This window comes from Mesocricetus auratus, unplaced genomic scaffold (assembly GCF_017639785.1).
Source record: "Mesocricetus auratus isolate SY011 unplaced genomic scaffold, BCM_Maur_2.0 Super-Scaffold_100004, whole genome shotgun sequence".
Taxonomy (NCBI): domain Eukaryota; kingdom Metazoa; phylum Chordata; class Mammalia; order Rodentia; family Cricetidae; genus Mesocricetus; species Mesocricetus auratus.
In genome coordinates, this window is record NW_024429189.1 from 98873002 (window position 1) to 98897212 (window position 24211).

Consider the following 24211-nt stretch of genomic DNA (forward strand, 5'->3'; position numbering starts at 1 on the left):
GGCAGCAGCCCCTCGTGTGTTGTCATACCATGAGACAGAGTGTAGGGCCAGAGAAGTAGGTGTGGGGCAGAGCCCTCAAAGGTCCCTTCCCATGGCATGCATGGAAGCACCATGTCCCAAAAGTTATCTAAGCTTTCCAAATGGTACCATCAGTAAGGGACTAGGTACTCAAAGCATCAGTCTGTGGGGACATTGCTCATTCAAGTCATAGCACCACTCCACGCAATGGTAAGGATTGAATAAGCTTCTGCTTTCCAAAGCTTATTTGACCTCTGTTTCACAGTAAAATTTCACAAACACTAGTTGTAGTCAGTTTCATAAAACTAGCCAACTACAGGTGGTGGCTCATACCTGTATTCACAGCATTTAGGATGCTGAGACAGGAGGAACCCTCTGAGTTCTAGGCTAGCCTGGAACAGGGAGAGACTCTGTCTCAAATATCCAAAAGCCAAAGCCACTGTCTCCAGCAAAATGCTGGCATTTACCTTTTCCTCCGTGGGTCTATGTGGAGAACTTGACCTTTGTTCTCTTTCTTTTTTATTTTAAAATAATTTATTTTTATTGTATGCATATCAATGTTTTGCCTGCATGTATGTCTGTGTGAGGGTGTCAGATCTTGGTGCTACAGACAGTTGTTAGCTGCCATGTAGGTGCCGGGAATCGAACCCAGGTCCTCTGGAAGAGTGACTAGTGCTTTTAATTACTAAGCCATCTCTCCAGCCCCCTTTGTTTCATTTCTTGTCAGGGTCTCTGTGTGGCCTGGTCTGGCTTGAGTGCGCCATCTTTTTGTGTCTCCTAAGAGTGGGATTGTAGTTGTGCACCCCATGCTGACTCTAGCCTTTCCTGTTACCTTTGAGATGGCCTTGTTGCGGGCCAGGAGTAAGCTCCAGTCTGGACCAGTGTGCTCCTGAGCATCACTCCCATAGTGACAACACACAGAACTCTTCGTAGTAGCCACTCTGTGTTGTAAGACTTTGAGCAAAGACTTTCAGTGGTCCATTATGTGCTGTCACAAATATGGGAGTGCAAGGAAACTATTAAAAAAATGTCAAAAGGCCCTGAGACAACAAGAAGAGGGTTCTAAAGTGGGACATTTTGAACATCAATAAGGATAATACTTGTGATTGATTGAACTGTCCCCATTATATTTAAGTGTGTGCACCCGTAATGACGCTGAAACACACTTTCACTATAGGAAGATGTTAATAATCCAAGCCGATTTCTAAACCTTGGGAGTGCTAATGATGGGACAGCATCTCTCCTACCTTTTCTAACAAATTGTGCCCTGGCCCTGAAACTCCTGCTGCATAAGCATGAACCAATTTGCAACCTGTGTGGTAGCCTTAAAACCCAAGAATAAGGTGACGGAACCATATGCACGCTCCCCCCACCTTTTTTTTTTTAACTGAACGTGGGCGTAAGGGCTGCGCATGTGAGATGACGTGAGGACTCTGCCACTGAGTTACATCCCATGAGGTGTGTGGCAGTGTGTGGTTTGAAGGGAGTGGCACTGTCAGGAGGTGTGGCCTTGTTGGAGGAAGTGTGTCACTGTGGAGGTGGGCTTTGAGGGCTCCAGTATTCTCAGGCTGTGCCCAGTGAGAGAGTTCACTTCCTGTTGCCTGTGGTATCAGGATGCAACCCTCCTCCACTCTCAGTTCCTTCTTGAGCATTGCGTCTGCCTGCACACTGCCATGTCCTGCCGTGTTGATAATGGACTAAACCTCTGAGATGTAAGTCATCCAATTAAATGTATTCGTTTATAAGAGTTGTCATGGTCAAGGTGTCTCTTCACAGCAATAGAAATCCTAAAGACAGCTAGGTTCCATATCCACGTGTGGAAAGCTACTTCCCACTGAATTGAAAAATCAGTATCAGATGGATAGTGGATTCAGGTGTAAAAGGTAAAACCATCAAACTTTTCTGTTTTTTTTTTTCCCAAGGACGTAAAGGTGGGACAGAGTTTCATGCAACTCAGGCTAACCTTGAACGCACTTTGTAGACAAGAATGACCTTGAACTTCTGGTCCTACCACCTCCATTCTCCCAGGTTTAGACTGTGTTGGGATGGAATGCAGACCTTTCCGCATGCTAGGCAAGCCCTTTACCAACCGAGCCACATTCTCAACCAACAATGAAGCTTCTGGAAAAATATAGGATGATGCCACTTCATAGCCTTGGAGCACGCAAAGACTTCTCAAACTTACTGGAAGCCTATGAAAGAAAACATTAGATAGATTGAAAAGCTATTATGTTGGATAGCTCAAGGGATACAATGGTCAAAAGCTGTTTCTTTTGATGGTATCTCTGTACACTTTTGGTCTCATATTGCTTTATTTGGGCATTTTTTGTGTTTTTGATAATCTGCTTGTGTATTTGGGTTTCCATGTTTGTGTTTTTGTGTCTTTCTTGTATTCTATTTTGTTTTTTAAAGAGAAAGGATGGGGGTGGATGGGGATGTGGAACAATCTGAGAAGAGTTAGGGGATGGGAAAAGTGTGATCAGAATATATTGTGTGAAAAAATTTCAATTAAGAAAAGGAAAAAGAAAAACTGGGTTCTCCCTAGGTTACGGTGGTGACTCTCTAGAACCCATCTAAAAGCCAAGTGGGTGTGGTGACCTCTCAGACCTTGGGAGGCAGACAGAGGACCTTGGGATAAGCTTTCCAGCAAGGCTGGCCAAGATGAAGACACCCTACATTAACTTCATGTCTCCACATTCCCACACACATGTTCACACATGTAAGCATACATACCACATACATACATACCTTACCTATAAACCCGGTTCTTGTCTTTGAAGTACATGAATAAGCCTGATTAGTTTTCTTTCCTGTGTTGTTGGCACCCTATGGTAAAGAGCTGACCTGGGTGTGCACCTTTCTCTAATAATACACGTGGTCACCTGGCTCCTTCACCTGCACACACTGTGCACACAGGTTTCTTCTTGGACCCCCACCTGAACTGGGCTACATTTACACCTCTTTTGTAACGATGCGACTTGTCTCCTCCCCTCAATGACTATCAAACTGGGACAGTTTCCGTTCAGTGTATTCTCAATATATCCTGGTACGGGATAGGAGGAGCTGATCCAGCCTGAACTGGTTTTGGGTGCGTGTGCAACAAGGCAAAGTTATGTCCTCAAGAGAACTTGGGTATGTGTGCTGCAGAGATGGCTCTTCCAGAGGATCCAGGTTCAATGCCAAGGACCCACGTGGCAACTCACAATCGTCGGTAATTCCAGTCCCGTGAGACCCAACATCCTCACACAGACATACGTGCAGGCAAAACAACAAAACAAAATAAAGAATAAATCATTAATAAAAGAAGAGATAACTTTTTGGGAGAATTCCTGTTTACCACCTAATGCCTGTGCATACTTGGGCACGAATATGGTTAAAAGTCAGATGCTTTATGACAGGGACATGTGAAAAGCAATTGTATGGCCTGACCTATCATAAAATAGAGGACCACCCCAGTGTGCGCTTTCTCTTGACCCCTATAAAAGAGAGGCCCCCTAGGCCGGGCAGTGGTGGCGCACACCTTTAATCCCGGCACTCGGGAGGCAGAGGCAGGCGGATCTCTGTGAGTTCGAGGCCGGGCTGGACCGATAGCCTCCAAAACAATACAGAGAAACCCTGTCTCATAAAAACCAAAAAACAAAACAAAACAACAACAACAACAAAAAAAAACAATAAAAGAGAGGCCCCGAACAGTAATGGTACCCTGAGTATCTTCACTCGTGTCCCGGTGCTCCCTTGCGATGCAGTCTGATCTTTCAATTGCTTTGCTTTAAATGAAGTCCCTTGCTGCTTTTGCAAGTCTGCATGGACTTTTATTTCAGTCCCTGAGGTAAGAGACCAAGAACATGGAAACACCTGACCTCAACCGCCAGTAACCGTTGCTGCGATGAAATACCCTGCCGGAATCAACCTAAGAGAGAAGGGACTTACTCTGGCCTGCAGCTCAAGGTCCGGAGGTAAAGGTGCCCGGAGCAGAAGCAGCTGGCCAGTCCCTTCCACCATCCCCACCATCGGGGACAGAGAGGGGTGAGTGCATCCTACGGCCACCCTCCCTTTCTCCACTTACACAGTGCAAGGTCCCATCCAGGAACAGTCCAGTCCCACGGGCCGGTCTTACCAGTCAGCTAATACAAGAACACCCCCGGCTCCCGGCAGGCCTGTTGAGGGGCTGTCTGTCTTCCAGGCAATTGTAGGTTCTGTCAGGTTGGCAACACTAGCCAGTGAAGTGATTGAGCAATGAGAACCTGGGTGGGAGGAGGAAACATGATTCTCCTATGCATCACCAGCCGAACCCTGTCATCAACATGCTGAGGTGGGGAAATCCAGTCAGTGATGGTGCTGATTCTAAGTCCTGTGTGGAAGGGAGGGTGGAGGTTTCTGAGAACACAACCTGAGGCATTAAGGACCTGGAGAAGCTGCTGCATAAAACTCTAGCCTAACTGTTCATTGGGTTTAGAGATGGTTTCTCTGCCTTTCCTCCCCTTCCCCCCCTCCCCTCCCTCCTCCTCTTCCCTCCCTTCCCACTTTCTATCCACTACAGATGAGATAAGGAGCCTTATTCCTCATGCAGTGACAGGAGTCAATGACCTGGAATTGTTCTATCACTTATGAAAATAATAAGCAGAGACAAATAAGCCATCCCTTGACCCTTATTAATCAATCAGAAAGATAGATGCTCAAATAGACCATCATAGGGCTGGAATGTGGTTTAGTAATAGAATGTTTGTCCAGCATGTACGAGGGCCTGAACTGATAAAATAATAATCATAACCCATTCCATTACTATGTGGGAAGGTTTGTTAATAGTTTAATGTTTTGAAAGCTCTCCACAATGAACCATATTCTGTGACTCAGATCTTATTAGCACCATTTTGTTTCCTCTCTGTAGCACCTCCAGAGTGAAATGTGACCCCGCCTGTTTCATTAGGGCATTGAGTCAGAGTTGTTCATGACCCCAAGACAGTCTTCTTTCTTAGCCCTTTAGTTGAATATCACTGAACTAGGTGTGGTGGCTCGTGCCTGTGATCCCGGTACCCGAGGTCCAAGAAAGAAGGATTGCTATGAATTTGAAGCCAGCCTGGGTTACAGATCCTGTCATGAAAACAAAAAGCTCAAAAGCAATGGTAGTAATCCACTCACCACCCAGAAAACTTATAAAATTGGTTCCCTTTCCACATGGATCAGACTGAGGTTGGCTGGTTTGGCAGCAAGCACCTTTGCCTGATGAGCCATCTCACCTGTCCGGAACAATTGCTTCTTATCTTACTATTTCCCAGATTGTTTGAAGCCTGAGGTTAGTTTACATTCTGGCTGATGTGGTTGTGATGATTGTGATGTGACTGAGCACTGTCTGGAAGTTGGAGTATGATTGATGTTTGTTTTTAGAGCTATGTGATTAAGCAGGATTGTTGGTAGCCATGTCTTGGCACAGCATCTCAACAATGCCATCCCCCTGCAAAGGGAGGTCAGGATGCCGGCTCCAAATAGAACAAACTCAATGGCTGTCTTCTTGTCCAGTCACCTGGATAGAAACCTGCCGTGCTACAGCTACTTCATGGATTGTGAAATGAAACAAACAAACAAACAAAAAAATCACAAGGGGCATTAGAAAATATTTCAAGATGAAGTGAAATGAGGACAAGGAGCAAAGTAAACCTAAATTAAATGGAAAGAAAAGAGCAGCAAAGGAGAGGAAAATGGAGGCTAAAAGAACACTGGGAAAATCACTAAGACTGAAAGTTTCATTCATTGAAAAGGTCAACTGTATTGATAAATTTTTATGTAGAACCAAGCAAGAAAAAAAGCAAATAAGACTATTAGTCCTCATTCTCTAAAAGAATGGGGAATTAACAGAGGAATTTGGTATAGATGGGATTTAGTTCAACAATGGCCATCTCAGTCCATGAGGCTGGATGTCTCAGCAGCCCCAGTCTGGTGCTGACAGCTTGGAGAGCTGCTGGTCTCCAGTCTAGGAATGAATAAGTTGGTTCTAGTATCGGTCAAGGAATGCCATAGCAACAGTGTAGATGAACTTGCCAGTGAGAGTGAAGTCAAGCAGACAGAAGCAAAATTTCCTTATTATGTGTCTTTTATCTGGGACACCAGAAGGTGCCATCTGCATTTAGGGTGGGCCTTCCAGCTTTAATAGTCTGACTAAGAAAATCCTTCACAGAGCTGGATGGGTTCTAATTGATGTCAGATTCAGTCAAGTTGACAATCAAGTTTAGCCATTACAAGTACTTAAATAGATAAAGTAGACAAATTCTTGGAAAGCCACACAGCTTACTGGAACTTACCCCAGAGGAAATAGAGAATCCAAACAGACTTGCAACAAATAAAGATTTAACTAGTAACTCTCCTTCCCATGCTGGAAAAGCCCTAGATTAGTTCCCCGGTCCTCCCAACTCATTCTGTAAGGCCATTGTTGTGCTTCTCTAAAACCATAAAAACCAATTTGAGAAAGGAAAACTATAGGCCAATAACTTTTATGAAAATAGATACAAAATACATAAACAAAGTACTAGCAGCCTAAATTGAGTAGCGCACAAAAAGGCTGTACAGCCATGTATTGCTTAACAGGGAAGTAATTCAGAGAAATTCATTGTTAGATGATTTTTATCATTATGTGAACATCATAGAGTGTCCTCACACAAACTATAGTGGCTAATATATAAAGGCAATGTAATCTATGGAGACACTATCACATTTATAGTCTATTGTTGACTAAAAATGTTGTGTTGTTATGACATGAATGACTGTGTAGTCAAGTGGGATTTATCCACTGAATGTAAGGTTGAGTTAGTGACCAGTAATCAAGTAACAATAAACTACATGATTATCCTAATAAATGAGGAGAAAGCATTTGACTAAGTCTAAAACCCTCTCATGATAAACAATCAGTGAGGAAGAGAAGGGAGACTTCCTCAGACAGATAAAAGCCTCATCAACTTGTGACTTTCTGAGATTAGGAACAAGAGTGGGATGCCTGCTCTTATTGCCTCTCTTCCGAATTATGCTGAAGATCTTAACCATCCACATAAGAAAGAGAAATAAAAGGCACCCAGATTGACTATCTCAATTTGTGGTGAGATGAGCCTGCATATACAAGACTCAGAGGAGTTCACTAAAATTCCAGCAAAACTAAAAATTCTGCTTGATATTAAGATGTTAGATCAGTTGCTTAGCATATTCAAGGTCCAGGGCTCAAAACAACAGCAAAACCCAGGTGTGTGTGTGTGTGTGTGTGTGTGTGTGTGTGTGTGTGTGTGTCTATCTCTATCTCTGTCTCTGTCTCTATCTCTATATTTTTTTGATACAGGGTTTCTCTGTGTAGCCCTGGCTGTTCTGGACCCAATTGTATTTTTGTATATCAGAAGTGAACTGCCAGAAAAGATTTTTAAAAGTCCTATTTGCAACAACATAAACTATTTAAGAATAAACTTATTCAAGAAGGTGAGAGACTTGTACAGTGAAAACACCAAATATTGATGAAATACTGAATATGTAAATAGGTAAGAAGACATCCCATTTTCATAGATTAGAAGACAATACTGTTTGGATGTCTGCACTATCTAAAGCTTTTTTCAGATTCAATGCAATCCCTAGGAAATTCTCAATAGCATTTTTAACAGAAAGATTTTAAAACTAAAATAGTGTCTATGGGACATAGAGAAGCTGACTAGAAAATAAAAAATGATATAGGGTTTTCATAGTTCTGCCTGATAAGAAGACCTTGGAAAGAACTTGAAAATGCCCACCTTGGACTACTCTGTGAGACTCAGCCATCAGGCTCTCTCTCCCTTCTGTTTGGTCAACCTTAGAGTGACAAAGACTCTTATATAATGTCAGATAGGACTCTGAGCACAGTTCTGAGGGAGGAGATCATATAACTTCTAGGCTGGGACATGGGAATTCACTAGCAGAGATTGACTCAGATGTGAAACCCTTACCAAGTTCTGAAAGCATGTTAGAATCAGGGCCAAGCTAAAAGACCCTCTGGGAAGCACTTAGGTTCTTGGGTATATTCTTCACTGACTATGGAAAGAGAGCACACACCCCCTTCTTGAATCTCTGTCTCTTGTAAGGATTACTAGGCATATTCTCCTAAAGCAGTGATTCTCAACCTGTGGGTCATGACCCCTTGGGGATCAAATGGCCCTTTCTCAGGGGTGGCCTAAGACCATCAGAAAACACAGACATTTACATTAAGATTCATAACAGTAGCAAACTTACAGTTATGAAATAGCAATGAAAATACTTTTATGGCTTGGGTCACTATCACATGAGGAACTGTATTAAAGGGTCGCAGCATCAGAAGGTTGAGGATCACTGCTCTAAACTGTATCCACAGCCTTTGTAACTTAATTCTTAAATACTCCATTGGTCACAGAATTCATCTGTAAGAACAAACTTTTATGTGTGGAACAATTTTATAGGCAGTCAAGTGCTTGCTAAACCACTGAACAAATTAGCGAATAGCCTGTCAGTTGAACTCTATGTCCACTTTGCAGAGGAACACTGCAAAATTGGCGGCCAAGAAATTGTCTGTCTCCCACAAGCAGGGAATTTTTGTCTACATAGCTAGCTGTGGGACAAATACCCTGCTGAGATGAGCAGGTCTTTGCTGCAATGGTGCAAGTCACCTGGAGGACTAATCCTGTGCTTTAATCCAAACCAAGTTAGGGCTCAGAGCTGGGGCATCACTGATCTAGAAATCCAATCTCTCTAGAGGTGTGTTGGCCAGTAGAAACAGATATTTCATAAGTAGGATTTATCATGAATCAAGGTCCCATGAATCACAGAATAGGGAAGAGCAGTCTTCAAATTCCCTTTGCAGAGAAGGGTGGAAGCAGGCATTGAGAGGCAGGAGGCATTGTAGTCCTCTAGACTGGATGCTAATGGTGGCTGGTTCAGCTACAGAGAGGCAGAGATTCCCTGGACATCGTTTAGATGTGGAGCCTATGGAACTTGTCAGGGAACTGAATGAGAGTGGAGGTCAAGAGGAATCAAGGCCAATGTTAGTGAGGTGTGACAGTGCATGCCTCCAGTCCTAGAAGCAGGAGGGAGAGGCAATAAAACTACCTTGTTGTGGAGATTCTGATTGCATTATGGCACTGAGACTGTTAATAAAGTTTACCTTGAATCAGGGGACAGAGGTGACTAGCTGACTGGAATTGGCCATAGAGAAGCCAGCAATTTGAATAGAGAAGATGTACAGGAAGGAAAGGGTGAGTTGAATTCGGTGCTTCCTTTTGGCTTTGGGGGGAGTAAAGAGATACCTCTCTTATTGGGTCTCTGGCCAAAAAGCAAGGTCAGATGGTTGCTTCTCGACCTCTCTGATCCAGCAGGTTCAGAGTTGGTGGTGTGAGGTTGGAAGGCCCTCTAGGCTGTGGCCTGAGTGATTAGTGGAGTGTTGACTGCAGGGCTGTGGAGCCACAGACAATGATTAAAATACCAGTAGATTCATATGCAGGCAGTAAGCTGACAGAAAAACATCAGTAGCTCAAATCTGAGATCAGCCTGGTCTACATTACAAGTTCCAGGCCAGCTGGGTATTTCATGAAAACCAACCAAATAAACAGAAAACTCAAGTCTGAAAACGACCGTTGGACAGGGTACCACCATTTCCTCACAAGGGTCTTGCACTTCTTTTAGGGCTGTCGAGGAGGGTGGGGGCGTGGCTGGGTGAAGGCGGTGAGGATGTTGGGTGGTGCTGGCTTCTCCCTTTTTTCTCCCCACTTTGGAGGTTAGAACTCCTCCCAGCAGAGGCTTCTTCATATGGAGTTGAGAATGCTGGCTGGGTGGATTGCTTTGCTGTGTGTTTCTGTAACCTGTTTCAACATTTTCTGGTATTTGCTGAGTGTGAGGGCAATGAGGTTGGCAGAAGTAATAAGTTTTACTCTGCTCAGTGAGTGAATTTGCTTATTTTAGATTCCTCGGTGAAAATCACTTCCTGTCCACACTGGAGGCTAAAGGGTGAAAGTGAAGACCTCAAGGCCAACAGACAAACAAAATAACAGCAATAACAACAACAATAAACAACAATAAAAAGGATCTAAGGGCAGAATCAACTTACCTCACCTAAGCACTGGCTTGCCTGTGGAGAGCGCGAGCGGTTTGTGTGAAGGAATGCTTGGCAGGAGACCACCGAGGAGGTGGGGAGACGAGACAGTGGAGTGTGAGCAGCATAAGCAGCAGCGGCTTGTGAGGCTGCAGGGGTCCCTCAGAGCTGCCGGCACCAAGAGTGAGGCCCTTCCTCCAACCCCTTCTGTTCTGGGGACACTGAATCTTCTAGCATACCCTACCCACTGCACTTACTGCAGAGAGCATTCATGGGGCCAGGGGTGGGTCTCGGGCACTTAGTCACAAGCACTCACATCTGGAAGCCAGAGAAAGTACAGGAATGGTTAGCTTCAAGGGAGCTGGCCATGCCCTGACTGCTCTGGAATGCATTATGGAGGCTGTCAGACTGAGGCAATACCCACAGAGCACGCAGACTATGACACCTGACTCGGCACAGTGGATGATGTTGTTGCCTGTGGCGTTTTCATGGCTTGAGATCCTCCCAGCTTATAAACAGTAGGAGAATTTCCATAGTTGACAAGGAGTGGTAGAGCTGTTGCTGGAATGCATGCGTGAAGTGTCTGGATAGTTGGCTGGCTTTCACTGAAGGGTGCCTGGCTCATGTGGACTCAGACTGGAGTTCTGCGATGCAGATCTTGTGTTACACAGTGTGCCTGGTGTTGGTGATGTGGGGGTGGGAATGCAGTCCAATCCATTTGCTAAGCCTTTCCTCCTGCAGGAAGCCAAGTTTGCAGGGTGTGCTGACAGACTTACATAGGTTGCCGTGTGTTAAATGGACATGCTGAAAAGGAAGTGTGGATTTAGAAAAGAATTATTTGTCATCACGATATGTCATTAGGGTAATTGTTAGGCATATTAAAGGTACTGCATTAGCGTTTGAAGTCACAAATAGTTCTAGAAGCTACTACATAGCTTCCCAAATGCACATTGATCTTTTTAAGGACCTTTAACTATTAACCCCCCAAAAAAGACTACATGGAAAACCACAGGAGTCATTTTTGCTTAAAAAAATTTATAGAAAGCATTGCTTCTATGCCACAGGAAGGGCAGAAGGGCACTGAGAAGCAGAGAAACTGTACTATTAACCGGTGTCAGAGGGTGAGCAGGACTTCAGAGCTCCTGTGAATCAGTGTCCAGCCATCGCAGTTTGAGTTAGGCAGCTTCAAGTGGTCTGATAGGAAGGTTGCCATCCGAACCTTAGCTATGGCCACCTCACGGGGATGGTGAGTTTAAAGGCACCACGAGTGGAAGATCAGCACAGATCTTTGTCACTAGAAAAGGAACCACGAGGAATGTCTGAATGACTGGACAGCAATCCCACCCTGCTGACTCAGCTTACAAACCACCCAGGCAGCACTGATGCTAGTCTGTTCTCTTGCCATTCAGGTTTCAATAAGAATATATAAAATAGGGGCTGGAGAGATGGCTCAGTAGTTAAGAACACTGAGTGTTCTTCCAGAGGTCCTGAGTTCAATTCCTGCCAACCACATGGTGGCTCACGACTACCTTGAATGAGATCTGGTGCCCTCCGCTGGCATGCAGGCAGAGGACTGCATACACAATAAATAATAAAAAATAACTTTAAAAAAAGAATATATAAAATAATACTTGTGCTAAGTGTGGGGTCACACGCCTTCAATCCAGGGCTCAGGAGGCAGAAGCAGGCAGATCTCTGTGAGTTCAAGGTCAGCGCGGTCTACAAAGTGAGCTCCAGGACAGCCTGAGCTATACAGTTGAGTTATACAGTAATACTCTGTCTTGAAAAACAAAACAAAAAAAGTCACTTGTGGAACACATACCCATTTTACTTCTACGTTACTACACAAATAATTCACTTTTCATCTGGTCTGTTTTAATCCTGTCTCTTGCTACCACCTTAAAGTATCCTGGTCATCACACCCCTGAATCAGGTACCAGCCTTCTTTTTTTTTTGGTTTTTTGAGACAGAGTTTCTCTGTATTGCTTTGGAGGCTGTCCTGGAACTTGCTCTGGAGAACAGGGTGGCCTTGAACTCACAGAGATCCATCTGCCTCTGCCTCTGCCTCTGGAGTGCTGGATTTAAAGGCGTGCACCACCAACATCCGGAGCCTTCACCTTTTTTTTTTCATCTACTAGTTTATGTCGAAAGCAGTCAAAGTTGTCCAGCATCTTGTGGAGGCCTCGCTCTGTGAGGGGCAGCTGGGACACACAGTAGGCCAGGTCCCGGTACTGCCACTCCGTTCAGGCTGTGCGGAACTGATGACACAGCTTCTCCACCAAGCTCTCAGTCTGTTTGTCCTTGGTGATGTAGGAGAGGAGCTGCTTCATGATTCTGTGGAAGGGCCCCTCCTCCACCCCACCCTCTGGGTCTGACAGGCAGCTGATGGTATCAGGGAGCAGATGGGCCCAGGCCTTGGTACAGAACCTTTCTTTGTTGTTAGTGGATGCCTCTGTTGGGACCCTCCAGTGTCTTGAGGAAATCCTCTGTGAGTTTGTGCAGAAGGATGAGATAAAGCCAGCAGTGACCCATCTGCTATGGGAGCTGGCCGGGGAAAAGGTCTCCTGCTCTCTTCTGGAGCGCTGTTCCTCTGTCATGCTTCTTGGTATGATGGCACGAGGAAAACCAGAAATCATAGGAAGCAATTTAGACACTCTGGTGAAGGTAGGGCTGGATGAGAAGTCCCCACAGGACTACAGGCTGGCCCAGCAGGTGTACCTTGCCATTGCCAACATCTCGGACAGGAGGAAGCCTTCCCTGGGTGAACGCAAGCCTCCCTTCCGGCTGCCTCAGGAACACAGATTGTTTGAGAGACTTCGGGAGATGGTCACAAAGGGCATTGCACATCCAGATCCCCTCTGGATCCCTTTCAAAGAGGTGGCAGTGAGCCTCACCTACCAGCTGGCAGAGGGCCCTGAAGTGATCTGTGCCCAGATGCTGCAGGGCTGCGCAAAGCAAGCCTTGGAGAAGCTCGAGAAGAGCACCTCCTAGGAGGACCCCAAGGAGACTGTCCCCATGCTCCCCACATTCCTGCTGATGAACCTGCTGTCACTGGCTGGGGATGTGGCCCTCCAGCAGCTGGTCTATTTGGAACAAGCAGTGAGTGGAGAGTTGGGTCGGGGGCGCGTTCTGCGGGAGGAGCAGGAGCATAGGACCAAGGAGCCCAAGGAGAAGAATACAAGCTCTGAAACAACTATGAAGGAAGAGATGGGGCTGGTCGGGGCCACTGCTGATGACACAGAGGCAGAACTAATCCGTAGTATCTGCGAGAAGGAGCTGCTGGACGGCAGTCAGGTGCTCGCTGCCTTTGTTCCGCTGCTGCTTAAGGTCTGTCTACAACAACCCTGGCCTCTACAGCAACCCAGCCCTCTGTGCCGCGGCTTCACTGGCCCTTGGCAAGTTCTGCATGATCAGTGCCACTTTCTGTGACTCCCAGCTTCGTCTTCTGTTCACCATGCTTGAGAAATCTTCACTCCCCACTGTCCGTTCTAATCTCATGGCTGCCACTGGGGATCTGGCTATCTGCTTCCCCAACCTGGTGGATCCCTGGACTCCTCCCTCCGAGACCCAGCTCAACAAGTGCGGAGGACGGCGGGGCTGGTGATGACACACCTGATCCTGAAGGACATGGTGAAAGTCAAGGGCCGGGTGAGCGAGATGGCAATGCTGCTCATAATCTCTGTGCCCCAGATTGCTGCCTGGCCAAGAATTTCTTCAATGAGCTCTCCCACAAGGACAATGCAGTCTACAATCTCCACCTTCAGCTTTTTAAACCTTGTCTTTATCTATGGCTGAAAACTTGTCCCACCTCTAAGGTAGACAAATATAGGGAATAGTTTAGTAAAATGGATTCTAATTGGTTGGGCTATGTACATATCCCTCTTTGAGTAATACACTCAACAGCCTGAAGCCCTCACTTGAATGTACTACGCACACACAACCGTCTCTGAACAATGCACTTAGTACCTTATTAGAGACCTAGAACCCTCACTCACATTGAATGCCAGGTACTCCCCACTCCAAATAATGAACTAAATTTCTTCTCCCTTAATGACAATCAAACTGGACATCTTCAAGTTGGGTGGTTGACTCAATGGTTAAGACATGTTCTTGCAGAGGACCTGGGTTTGATTCTTAACATGTGGAGATTTACCACTGTCTGTAACTCCCAAGTCCCAGATACCCTCTTTTGACCTCTGAGGGCACTAGGCACACAGGTAGTGCACAAACATACAGGCAGGCATAACACTCATAGACATAAAATAATATGGATTTCCAGGTATATGGAGGGTCAGACACTCTAGTTTGCTTTTTGGTCTTAGTCTCTGTTTGCTGTGTGCACACAGACTCCTTTCAACCTACTGGACCAAAGTTTCCAATAAAACAATGGGTCTGTAGGCAGACGTTTCTGTCCCACCAGCTAGTTCCCAAATAACCACACAGAGACTTAGTGATAATTATAAAGGCTCAGCTGATAGCTTAGGCTCATTTTTTAGGTAGCTCTTGTAACTTAAGTTAATCCATTTCTTTTCATCTTCGTACTTCCTGCTCGATCTGCATCTCATGGTGTCTCCCCAGACTCCTCAGACGCAACCCTTCTCCTTCCCAGCATCCTCCTAGTCTGACTCTCCCACCTAACCTCTTTCTGCCCAGTTGTAGGCCACTCATCTCTTTATTAACCAACGAGAGTCTTTTACATGTTTATAGTGTACAAAGATTGTTCCACAGCAGGATTCGAACAAAATGACCAAAGTTTCCTAAATTCTAAATTTAGTCCTCTAAATATTTGATTAAAAATGTCTTTTCTACCTTCAACCAGATTACATAAAAGCCAGACCAGTGACACCCTCTGGGGAGTCCCAGTTTCAGCTTCTTAGAATAGTTACTGTCAGGAACCCTGAATTTTAACTCAATATTCCAGGACATGCCATTTGCATCCTATGGCAAGTGCCTGTAGTTTTCTCCCTTAAGGTTGGTTGTTCTTTTCAGCCAGTGATGGGACAGGCTGGAAGTGCTAGGAAGTGTGCCAGGGGCTGGCTTTCAGCCAGTGATGTATTAAGTCGGTAAATAATGGGAAGGGCAGTCGGAGAGGGAGGGAGATGAATAAAAACAAAATAGTGATGTATGAAAATGCCATAATAAAATACTTTGTGCACTAACTTAAAAAATAATATTGTCTTTTGGGTTGAAAGAAAAAGTTGGTAGATAAATATCTCAGATCCTTTGTCTCATGGTGGGCAACCTTCATGTGTATTCTATAGTCTTAGTTACTATACACTTTGCTGTGACAAATACCAGACCAAAGCATCAAAAGGAAAAATGAGCTCACTTCACTTACAGTTCCAAGGGGATACGGGCCATCATGAGAATCAGGGGGTGGCATGGCAACAGGGACATGAGGAGCATCAGGCTGGCTGGTCATATTGAACAGGCCATCATGGGGTTCGGGGGATGGCATGGCAGCAGGAGCATGAGACTGGTTGGTCATACTGAAGTGGCAGCTAGGATGCAGAGAGGTAGCAGAAAACGGGACTGGGCTATACAACATCAAGTTTCATCCCCCATGACGTACTTCCTTCAGCGAGACTCCAGCTCCTAAAGCCTCCATAGCCTTTCTAACAGTACCATTGGCCAGAGACCAAATCTTCAAACACATGAGCCTGCGGGGAACATTTTATATTCAAGCCTTAACATACACTAAGCCCTAGAGTTCTCCAGCAAGATGGGCCCCAGTTGCCCTGAGTGGCATCATGCTCCTTAATACTTGTTCTCATACTAGATAACTCAACTACCTCTCCACAGTGCTCCCTGGGATTATTTCCCTAATAATTTGCTTATACGCCCTGTCTCAGGCTAATCTTCTGCTCTCTGCCTTCTCTTGCACAGTAACCCATTGAGTACCTCATGTATTTTCTGGCTAGAGTCATGTCTCTCTGGGATAGATCACAGTAGAGGCCTGTTGCATCAAATTTTCTGGGGAGAAATGAACACATGTCTACTCATCCCAGAGAGAACACTAACAACAGACCAAAGTAACAACTCCACCCAAGTGTAACTTGGTGAACCATTGAGCATATTGGCTCTATTTGCAGGATTTGGGGTGAGGAGTTACTTAAAAGAGTGTGGGTAACTCCCCAACAGCCACATTGAAAAGTCTCACACCATTTTGGATGATGATTTTCCTACAGCTGCATCAATAAAGTCTGTACTATATATGTTCAGGCAACCACACAACGCCATGCAGCAGAATTATATCCAGCTGACGGGAAGGCACAGGAGGGAGTGACTAAAACCTCAGCTGAAGATTTAATGGCCCCTTCTACCCCTTCCTCCTGTGAAGAAATATCAAGAGGGTTGAACAGGAATAGTCACGGATGCTCTGAAGATGGTAATGGCCGGTGTGGTCACAACATAGCCCCATTCTCCCATCTCTTGCTGGGAAGTCCTTTTATTCTATCCTTTCCTTTCCTCCCACTTCCTTATCCTAAACCAAAACTACCATGCAGAACAATTTAATTGTTCTAGATTATCATCTCTGTCATAGAAATTGTCACCATCTTCTGTCTCTTTTTAAGACACTTAATAAGCAAAATATAGATCTTGTCTGTGTATTGCTTATATGAGTTTGAATGTTGTTCAGACTGTAAGCAGGTAAACAAAATACATTTTCTTTGTCATATCACCACTCCATAAGCACAAGATCCACTGCTTTTCATTTAGTGCAGGCACGCTCTGTTGGCCATATGAATGATGACCTAGCAGAGATATAGGCAAGTAATACAAGAAAATGATATTTTTAATATTCTTTCTTCTTGGGTGTTTCCTAAAGATAATATAAGGACTTTGTAACCTATTATTCTGGAAATTGGCATATTGGGTTGATGAGATAACTTAACCCTGATGACCTGAGTTTAATTCTTAGGGTCCACTTGGTGGAAGGAGAGAGATTATGCCTCAAAGTTGTTTTCTGACCTCCACACATGTGTTATGTTGTGAACATACATAAGTGAGCACACACTGAATAAATAAATGTAATGATAAACATGTAAAAGAAGACATTTGGTGAGATTGTCTTTTTAAAAAATCGGCATACAGTTTCAAATTGCCAACCAACTCAAGAATAGACTTGAACTTATAATTTTTCTTGACTCTTCTGCATACAAATGTTAGCTTCTGTGTCCTTGATTAGATAAGTGGTGCTGATTGCTTGGGAATATTGAATTGCCTACCAGGGAGATAGTTGAGTTTGTAAGTATGTGTGTGTTCTACAAACCCATGAAGCATCATGTTCTTTGGAGCTGTCATGTGCTGCCCCTTGCTGTGTTTTGCCAAGGGCTTCTAATTAACTCAGGGACTGTTGGCCCCTGTGGGGGGCTGAGCACAAGTCAGACAGACTTGTCTCTCTTCCTGGTTGTGGGGGTTAGTGATTTTTGTTTTTAACAACTTGACACAAGAGGGAAAGTCGATTGAGGAATTATCTCCATCAGGTTGGCTTGTAGGCAAGTCTATGGAATATTTTTTTGGTTGATGATTGATGTGGAATGGCCCAGCCCACATCAGACAGTCCCACCTCGGGATGTGGACCAGAGTTGTATAAAAATGCAAACTGAGCAAGCCAATAAGCAGAGTTCCTCCATGATTCAGGTCCTGCCTCTGGGTTCCCGCCTTGACTTCCCTCAGTGATGAGCTATGAAGTGGAAGAGGAAGGCACTCAGCCCTCTCCTCTCCATGTTAGGGTGTTTGTCTGCAGCAGAGAGCAGACAAGGACGCCACTTCTCATCTCCACCTGGTTACCTCAGCTAACTCAAAACACACTCAGCTGTTTGTACTCTAGTCACTTACTGTGGTCTTAGCTACTGTATTATTGCCATGAAAAAACACCATGGCCAAGGCAACTTGTAAAGGAAATAGCTTAAACAAAGGTACAGTGAGAGAATACACCTGGTGTTATGTTTTAGCATCATTCCTCTTGTGAAAAGAGCCAAGAATATTCCTTCCTGGCCTTTTATTTGTTTTTCCCACAGAGATAGTGTGGACATGCCAGGGCATTCTCTTCATGCCCTTGCTTTCAAGTGTATTCACTTGTTATGGTTTATGCAATTCTTTCCTGAAGGCTACTGTGTGGGAAGACCATTCTGCACTCTGTCCCATCCATAGTTCATAGTGAGTTCACAGCTTTCTTACACAGGCTCCCACATGAACCCATGGGGCCCTGTGGTGGGCTAAATGGGAACCAGCCCCATAAACTCATATATTTGAATGCTTGATCACCAGGAAGTAGAACTGCTTGGGAAGGATTAGGAGGTGTGGCCTTGTTGGAGTAGGTGTACCACTGGGAATGTGGGCTTCGAGGTTTCAAAAGTCCATGTTGATCTCAGTCCCACTCTCCCTGCCATCAGATCAGGATGCAGGTCTCAGCTACTTCTTCAGCATCATGCCTATCTGCCACCATGGTCCCCACCATGGTGATAATGGACTAACTCTGTGAAGCTGTAAGCCAGCCCCCAGTTAAATACTTTCTTCTCTAAGTTGGCTTGGTCATGGTGTCTCTTCACAGCAACAGAACAGTAACTAAGTTGGGGCCATTCTCATTCAAACCACCACAAAGATCTTGTGGGAAAAGTGCTCACAAGAGACTGTAAAGCAGAATGAATGTACAGCCATCCCACTTCTTTATTTGAGAGGTTGCTGAGGATGGAACCCAAGACCTTGCATCTGCTAGGCAAGTGTTCAACCACTGACCTACACATACAGCCTGTCAACAACTTGTATAGACAGATGTAAATTATAAATGAAACAGTCAGTAGCTCTCATACACATGCTCACATATATGCAATTCATATAAAATCACATATGTGTACTTGTGCAGAGAGTGGACATGATTATGCCCATAATAAATTGGGAATGATGTGGAATTTAGGGAAAGATGCTATTTGTGCTTTCACACTGTTTTACTCCATTCATGATGGTTTTTGCTTTGTTTTGTTTAGAGACAAAGTCTCAAAGGTGTTTTAGAACTAGTTGTATATTCCCAGGGAAAATTTGGACACACTAGTCTCCTTGTTCCCATTTCCAAATGTTGGGACTGAAGGTGTGTGCCACAGTGTTCCACTGACTACATCCTTTATGAATAGAGAGGTAGATCGAGAAAATCAACAATGTCTTCCTTCTGACTTTCATCTGTTCTGATAGAGATGGCTGGAAGCAAAACTACTCCCTCTCCTAGCTGCCTTTTCTTTACCTCAGAAGTGGCTCAGTGGGTCCATGACGCCTACCAGTGCACCTCACTCCAGCTGCGGTGGTGGTCAAAGGGTAGATCACTATGAGTCAGTAGGCCTGAGACTTAGGTCCTTGCCTGACTCTCTATCCCTCTCAAAAGCTCCAGTGTGCCCTTTAAATCCCATCAGCCCCACCCTGATGTGTTTGGGGAAGATCTTGTTCCTCGTCTGGTATCTCAGGGAATTATTCTGAGTTCAGAGTCACCCCAGTTAACCACAGCATTCCCCATCTAATGGTCCCATAAGTACTCACACCTTCTGTACCAAAAGGCAAGTCATTGCCAAGTGTTTAGGAGAGGATGACAAAATCAAAGCAATTTATCTTCTCTCTATAATACAGCAGAAATCAATAGTGATTTGCGGAGTCCCCATAGTACTCCAGCCATCAACCAGCATCAGAGTTAAATGTTATTATGAAGCATCTTCCCAGCAAAATGCTCTCATATCTCCCCACACCATTACAGAGCGAGCATGTTCTAGAAACCGAAGACAACAAGCATGCCTAGTTTAATAGTTTTCTCTCCCACTGTTATTTAAATCACCCTTAATAAGGGGACTCTCTGATGTATAATTCATGGCAAAATAAAGCCTACTTCCAGTTACGTAAGCTGCCCAGAGAGGGTCATGGGAAATACACTAATGAGATGTCTGAGTGAATGTTAGCAGTAATTCTAGCAAACAAAGTGCACCAGGGCAAACTGTACTAATAGCCTTTGGGCATTGGGAATAAGAGAGCACAGTGGGTAGAGTTTCCTAGCAAGATTAAAAAGAGAGACTTGCAGTCTAATGGAACATTTTAATTTAAAAAATTACACTAGTCTATTTTTTGTATGTCTTTGTGCAAGGGCACGCATCTGTGTTTGTGTGTGTGTGTGTAAGTTAGAAGATAACTTGTAGGAGGCAGTTCTTTCCTTCTGCCATGTGTGCCTCAGGGATTGAATTCAGGTCATCAGGCTTTGTGGGAAATGCTTCAACTCACTGAGCCATCTTGTGGGTCCACAGCTTAAGTTTTGGACAACCAGTTAGCATGGGTCATTATAACCTGACACAAATCCTTTCTCTTCCATACACATATTACCAACTGTAGAGGATGCTGTCAGTGTTCCACTTGAAAGGCATCTGGGAGAAGTTTTCCTTTAGATCTGCACAAGGACCCAATTTATCAGTCAGTGCAGACTCAGTAATGTGGACATTGGCTTCTAACAATGCACTATGCAGACCTTTCCTTGTGTAGGGTCTTTGCTCAGGAACCTCTACCTTCACATCCCTCACTCCACAGCCACAGTAAGGACTAGCTGATCCAATGCTCCAAAGGGCCAGTCCCCTTCCCTAAGGGGAGTCTCACCTAACAGCAGCCAGACCAGCGTGTCCAGATAGGAATGAAGCAGAACGAATGTCAGAACGGTGTCTTCCGCCAGCCTTGTCCCGACTGGCAGTCATGTGAAGCAGCCACAACCCTTTACATGTGTAAGTTATTGCCTTTACAGCAGTTCACATTCCCTGTCTCAGAGATACATAGAATACAAATGCTGGAGGAGCCTCGGTCATTTCTCTAACAGGTCCTGTGTGGGGCTGACCTGAGTTCTACTTTACTTTCTTTCGCTGTGACAAAGACTGTGACCAAAAACAACTTGTAAGGAAAGGGCTTATTTGGCGTCTTAGTTACTGTTCTATTGCTGTGACAAAAAAACATGACCAAGGTAAATTATAAAATAAAGCACTTAATTGGGAGCTTGCTTACAGTTTTATAGGGTTAATCCATGGCCATCATGGTAGGGAGCACAGCAGGAGGCAGGCAGGTGTGGTACTGGAGCAGCAGCTGAGAGCTCAGGTCAGATTTGTAATTGTAGGCAGAGAGAGAGAGAGAGAGAGAGAGAGAGAGAGAGAGAGAGAGAGAGAGAGAGAGAGAGAGAGAGAGAGAGAGAGAGGGAGGGACAGAGGGAGGGACAGAGGGAGGGATGGAGGGACGGAGAGACAGCGAGAGGGAGAGAGAGAGACAGAGAGACAGAGAGAACCTGAGCCTGAGCCTGGAGTGGGCTTTTGAAACCTCAAAGCCAACACCTAGTGACACATCTCTTCCAAAGAGATGCCCCTAATCCTCCCTGAATAGTTTCACCAACTATCAAAATCAAACAATCAAAATACTATCCTATAAGGGCCATTCTCATTCAAAACACTACTTACGGCTTGTGTCTGATCACAGTCAATACTGAGGGAAGTCAGGACAGGAACTCAAGGGAGAGCAGAGGCAGGAGCCACAGAGGAGAGCTGCTTACTGACTTGCTTCATGGATTTCTCAGCCTGCTTTTTTTTTAAACACTGCCCAGGGGTGGCAGTGCCCACAGTGAGCTGGGCCCTCCTACATCAATCAGTCAAGAAAAAGTCCCATAGACTTGCCTACAGGTCATCTGATGGAGGCAATCCCTAAGTAAGGGTTTCCTCTCGCCAGATAACTCTAGACTGGGTCAAGTTGAGCAGCAATGGTGGCCCCCTAAACTGTGTTGAAACCCTAATACTTGAAACTTAAGAATGTGGCTTTATGGGGCTGGAGAGATGGCTCAGTGGCTAAAAGCACTGACTGCTCTTCCAGAGGACCCGGGTTCAATTCTAGTGGCAGCTCACAACTGTCTGTAATTCCAGTTCCAGGGGACCTGACGCCCATGGCAAAACAGCAATGCACATGAAAAAAGAAGAATGATTGCATACATAGTTAAATAGGATGGTGGAAGATGAGAACATTAATCTGATATGGTTGGCATCCTTATTAGAAGAAGAAAGAGACATAGAGAGGGATAGCAGAGAGCAGTGTGACACATCTGTAACCATGGAACAAAAGGATTGTCTGTAGAGACGGGAAGCTAGGAGAAGCAGGATACATTCTCCGAAAGCTTTCAGAGAGGGTGTGGCTTGTTGAACCTCAATTTCAGACTTCTGGCTCCAAACTATGAATGCTATTCTCTTATTTTAAGGCGCCTGCTGGTGGTCCATTGTTATATCACTCCTATGGAATGAATGAATATAAGCCCCTCCTACGTGTCTATCTTTGTGGATTAGTCTAACCTGGTCCCATTTCACTTTCACTCAGAGCAGGAAACTCACAGCCTGGCCTCAGTTCTGTGTGTATAAAATCTGTCTATCTCCATCTGGACTTTTTGTCACACACTTGGTTTAGAATGACAGGCTTGAGACGGTTCTGAATCATGAAGGGCTCTACTGCAAAATGTTGTATACCCCTTAGCCCAGCTCATGAAAGCCCAGGAGAACTCAATAAGCCAGGCTCTTGGAGGATCCCCAGCCTACCAGCACTTGCTGTATAGACATCTCTGTGCTGTGGTGTGGTTGCTTCATTCATTCATTCATTCATTCATTCATTTGCTTCTCTTCCTGCCCAGGACAACTCCTGAGTGCTAAATTCTTTGCTTTATTTAGTGGTTATTTCTGTGCTGCTTCAGCCATTTCTGCTACAGAAGGAGACCAGAGGGCCAGGCTTGGCCTCTTCACGTCTTCCTCACCACAATGACAGCATCACTCCATTTGGGTCCCGTGTTTGCGTTATAACCTTCATCCTTCCTCTGGTTCAGAGCCAAAGGTTATCTCCTTAAAGCCATTTCCAGAGGCAAACATACAACTGTACAAGGTTTTCTCTGTGAACTCATGTGAGTCAGTATATTATCATCCCTCTCTTATTTATTTATTTTCTGAGACAAACTTTCAATGTGCAGTCCCAGCTAGCCTGGAACTCACTATGTAGACAAAACTGGCTTCAAACTCAGGAAATCTGCCCGCTTCTGTCTCTGAAGTGCCGGGATTCAAAATGTGCACCCCACACATGGTTACAATCATTACTTAATTCATCAAAGCATATTCGCCCAAGACAACATTCAAAGTTAGTGAGAATGGACATAAATCCATATTTAGAGGTTTTCTATTCTTTGAGGTATCAATATTTTATTCAATTTTTATTTTAAGTGATGTTAATTACAGCATTTGAAGAGGAAGAACTAATTCCACACAAAGTGGAAGATTCTATAATGTACCCATTAAACTGCTAAAAAATAGAGTGGTGAGACTATAACAGAGGTTACTTGAGATCCATAGTGTTATCGTGATGTGGTTGCAATCATCTGCCCAGCTTAAAGATGGAGATCCTGGAAGCTTTTTCATACTCAGGTGCAATAGTAAAAAAAAGAATGAAGGAGGAGGAGGAGAAGAAGAAGAAAAAGAAGAAGAAGAAGATGAGGAAGAGGAAGAGGAAGAGAAGGAAGGAAAGAGAAAGGAAGGAAGGAAGGAAGGAAGGAGAAAACCACACTACAGCACAAGGAAGAATTGGGTCCTGAATGACTGGCTCCATCATGCCCACCCTCCCCATCCTAAAATGGCACAAAAGAAATAGCTAATCACATCCTGAAGTCTATTCTTGGTGTAAAACAGGTAGAATGGGAACAGGGCATGGAGATCTGTCTTTAAAAAGTCCCTTTCTCACAGGTGTGTACACGCTACTCAGAAGTTAGGGTTAGGACACCAAGCTTAGATGCTCAAGAAGCCATGATTTCATCTGTGGGTCAATACAGATTTACAGAGGGCCTGCACGTTCCCAGCTTCCAATTGCAACCTTACATCTCTAGAGGGGCTCCTCCCCAACCCACGTATACAGCTAACATGACCCTTTCTGGAATGGGATTTCTGCTGTACCTAGGAAATAGTAAATACCTTAAAGCCAAGTTATCCTTAGCCTGGACATCTAACATGGTATTTATTAATTCTCACATCCCCAACATGCATTAAAAGGTACACTAAGTTCTGAAAGTAACTATGCTGCAAAGTAGCTTAAAATTAACGATTCTGCAATATTCAT

General features: G+C 44.6%; 1 pseudogene; it reads left to right on the forward strand.

Annotated features, from left to right (window-relative positions):
* Positions 1-12463: 12463 nt before the first annotated feature.
* On the forward strand, positions 12464-13914 carry LOC101829061 (annotated as a pseudogene).
* Positions 13915-24211: the final 10297 nt, after the last annotated feature.